Below are 4,017 nucleotides of genomic sequence, written 5' to 3' on the forward strand. Positions count from 1 at the left end.
TTACTATTTATTAACCACCTACACGTTTGCAATATATAATAGATGATTCTTAGAGGGTAAAACACAAATACTCTATAAAAGTGCTGAAAACACTATTACGAAGAGACTTCGGCGTTGCCCTCCAGCGCGGGTGATGAAAACCGAGCCGGAGTGGGAGGCGGCGTGACTGCAGCGCCGCGGGGAGGGCGCCTCAGGTCGCCTTCTGCAGCCGCGTCTCCGTCAGTTCCCGTTGCCGTCACGGGGGCGCCGAGCGGCTCCAGTCCTGGGCCGGGGCGGAAGCTACGGTCCCGCCTCAGCGCCCGGAGGACACGCGGGAGGGAGAATGAGCCAGAGGGCCACGCGGGCGCGTCTGTTTGCCGCGGGAGGATGTGGTGGCACAGTGGGAGGTATTCTGACATGTCCACTGGAAGTTGTAAAAACACGGCTGCAGGGCTTCCCTGGTGGCGCAGTGGTTGAGAGTCCTCCTGCCGATGCAGGGGACACGGGTTCGAGCCCCGGTCTGGGAAGATCCCACATGCCGCGGAGTGGCTGGGCCCGTGAGCCACGGCCGCAGGGCCTGCGCGTCCGGAGCCTGTGCTCCGCAACGGGAGAAGCCACAACAGTGAGAGGCCTGCGTACCGCAAAAAAAAAACAAAAAAACAAACAAACAAAAAAAACAACCACAGCTGCAGTCATCTTCTGTGACACTTCACATCTCTGAAGTTCAGCTGAACACCATGGCTGGAGCCAGTGTCCATCGAGTAGTGTCTCCCGGACCTCTCCGTTGTCTAAAGGTGATCTTGGAAAAAGAAGGGCCTCGTTCTCTGTTTAGAGGATTAGGCCGCAATTTGCTGGGGGTGGCCCCTTCCAGTACTTCGCTGCTTATTCAAACTGCACGGAAGATTTGAATGGTTTATTTGATCCTGATTCTACCCAGGTACACGATTTCAGCTGCAATGGCAGGCATTTACTGCACATTTCTCCCGAGAAAAGAGTGAGATTGTGTCATCTCATGCTCCCCCTCCGCAGGTCACTTCCTGTAGAAATATGGACTGACTTACACCTCGTTTTACCGCAATCACAGCGACCAACCCCATTTGGCTGATAAAGACTCGGTGACAGCTTGATGCAAGGAGCCGTGGGGAAAAGCGAATGGGCACTTTTGAGTGTGTCTGTAAAGTGTATCAGACAGATGGACTTAGAGGATTTTATAGGGGCATGCCTGCTTCATGTGCTGGCATATCAGAGACTGTTATCCATTTTGTTATTTATGAAAGTATCAAGTAAAAACTACTGGAATATAAGATTGCTTCTATGATGGAGAATGAAGAAGAGTCTGTAAAAGAAGCATCAGATTTTGTGGGAATGATGCTAGCTGCCGTCACCTCAAAAATGTGTGCCACACTATAGCATATCCACATGAAGTTGTAAGAACAAGACTGCGTGAAGAGGGAAAAAAATTAGATCCTTTTTTCAGACACTGCTTTTGCTTGTTCAAGAAGAAGGCTACGGGGCCTCCCTGGTGGCGCAGTGGTTAAGAGTCCACCTGCCGATGCAGGGGATACGGGTTCGTGCCCCGGTCTGGGAGGATCCCATATGCCGCGGAGCGGCTGGGCCCGTGAGCCATGGCCGCTGGGCCTGCGCATCCGGAGCCTGTGCTCCGCAATGGGAGAGGCCACAACAGTGAGAGGCCCACATACCGCAAAAAGAAAAAAAAAAAAAAAAAAAAAAAAAAAAGAAGAAGGCTACGGGTCTGTCTCTTTGTGTGTGTGTGTGTGTGTGTGTGTGGTACGCGGCCCTCTCACTGCTGTGGCCTCTCCCGTCGCGGAGCACAGGCTCCAGACGCACAGGCTCAGCGGCCATGACTCACGGGCCCAGCTGCTCCACGGCATGTGGGATCCTCCTGGACCGGGGCACGAACCCATGTCCCCTGCATCGGCAGGTGGACTCTCAACCACTGTGCCATCAGGGTCTCTTTACTGTGGTCTGACAGCTCATCTGGTGAGACAGATTCCAAACACAGCCATTATGATGGTCACCTATGAATTAGTGGTCTACCTGCTCAACGGATAGCACCACCAGGCTGCTGCTATAAAGGGGGAAGACCAAAAGATACAGTGGACCATGGAGTACCGAAGCCAGCTTGGCGGACAGAAGGAAAATACTGTGGGAATACAGAACTATACCTAAGTGGAAGTTTGGTTGTAGGAATTAAAGTAATCATAAACACATACTTAGTCTTTTAGTAATGTGAAAAAAAACTCTGGCTGCCTCCAAGAGAAAGTCTTTAGAAGTGCTCCTTCTTCAAAATTGCCATTTTCTCTGCCATGTCTACAGGACACAGTTGGCATTTTGTTGATTTATGGCAATCAGAGTATAGTGTTTATTCCATGAGCACTTTTCCAGTCTTCTAGACAAAGCCATCTGTAACTATATACTATACTATAACTCTCCAAAGATGATATTGACAGTCATAAATTTCTAACTTCTGTATAATTCCTATAAAATTGAAAAATAACAATGATAGCAGTATTTTTACATTTCCTTGAGAGGATCTGGCACTATATTTTAAAGTTAATCATTTGGCATTAGTAGTCACCGTTTTTGACAACAAATGAAGTAGTGTCTAAACATGTTTATTTTTAGCTTTAAAATGTTTTGGTTTCCACTGCTCACAGGTGCTTTATGTTTAGCATAATTGAACACTTAAATTTTTTGTTGAGTATCAACTCAAATGGTAATAGTCTGGGACACAATAAATCAGTAAAATGTTGACTCTTGGCCAGTTAAGTGACTTGAGCATGTCCTCTTATCTTTTCTAACCTAATGATACATGAATGAATGCAATGTCTTTTCAGTGACTTATTAATTATGAACTTGAATTATCCCCTGTCATACCTAGGTATCATTTTCTTAAAGTGGAAAAAATTTACTGCTTCTGAATCTTTCTCTATTTGGTTTCACATTAAGAATTTGAGGGCTTCCCTGGTGGCGCAGTGGTTGAGAGTCCACCTGCCAATGCAGGGGACATGGGTTCGTGCCCCGGTCTGGGAGGATCCCACATGCCGCCAAGCAGTTGGGCCCGTGAGCCATGGCAGTTGAGCCTGCGCATCCGGAGCCTGTGTTCCACAACAGGAGAGGCCACAACAGTGAGAGGCCCGTGTACCAAAAAAAAAAAAAAAAAAAAAAAAAGAATTTGAACCTTTGAATTATTTCCAGAAGCTCTGCATACATTGCATTTATTTAGTAGAGAAAATGGTAATTTTCAGCTTTGCCCTTACAAAGTGTTGGGTTTTTTTTAAGGTGACGTTATAAATATCTGGGGCAGCATAAACATGATGAAGAAGGGCCCTCTGCTATCTGACTGAGCAGGTAGTGATCCTAATTAACTTATAGTTTTATAAATGAACAAACTGCTTTGGACAAGGAATGTATTCCATCCTAATTTCTTGAATGGTAAATCATAGAAAGATTCAAGTTAATTCAGATTAAGCGTGTTAACAGGATATAGCTTTTACATTTTGCTGTTGAGTTCAACTGCACCTTTTAATACTTTAAATGTATTATATGTATGGCCCTTATGAAGATATTTGCTGTAATTCTATGAAAAGACTTTCACTTATGGATGTTGCTATACTGGTGTATGAAACTTATACAATTAAACTCCAGTGTGGTACTCAAAAAAAAAAAAAAAGAAGAAGAAGAGATTTCGTCTTGCAGGATTTTAGAGCTAGGAAGATATCATCCAGTTTAAACTCTTCATTCTACAGGTGACAGAATTAAAGTCCAGAGAGGTGACGAGTCATTCCCAAGGTCAACCAGTAGTGATGGTACCAAGACAGGTCCCAACTGGGCTGCATCTGTGTCCTAGTCCCTTACTGCTGTGCTTTCTGATTGGCTAGAAACATATATGTAAGTGATCTTAATTATTTCCCTGAGTCTTTCTATCACAAGTGAATTAACAACAAAAATGATACCAAGGCTTTAGAAAAACGATTTTTTTTGAGCCCTCCCAGCCACACACAATAGAAAGCAAAT

At 45.4% G+C, this 4,017-nt stretch overlaps 1 pseudogene; it reads left to right on the top strand.

The window, feature by feature from the left end:
• The first annotated feature begins 322 nt into the window (after positions 1-322).
• On the top strand, positions 323-2,052 carry LOC132487667 (solute carrier family 25 member 36-like; annotated as a pseudogene).
• Positions 2,053-4,017: the final 1,965 nt, after the last annotated feature.

Source organism: Mesoplodon densirostris, chromosome 4 (assembly GCF_025265405.1).
Source record: "Mesoplodon densirostris isolate mMesDen1 chromosome 4, mMesDen1 primary haplotype, whole genome shotgun sequence".
Classification (NCBI taxonomy): domain Eukaryota; kingdom Metazoa; phylum Chordata; class Mammalia; order Artiodactyla; family Ziphiidae; genus Mesoplodon; species Mesoplodon densirostris.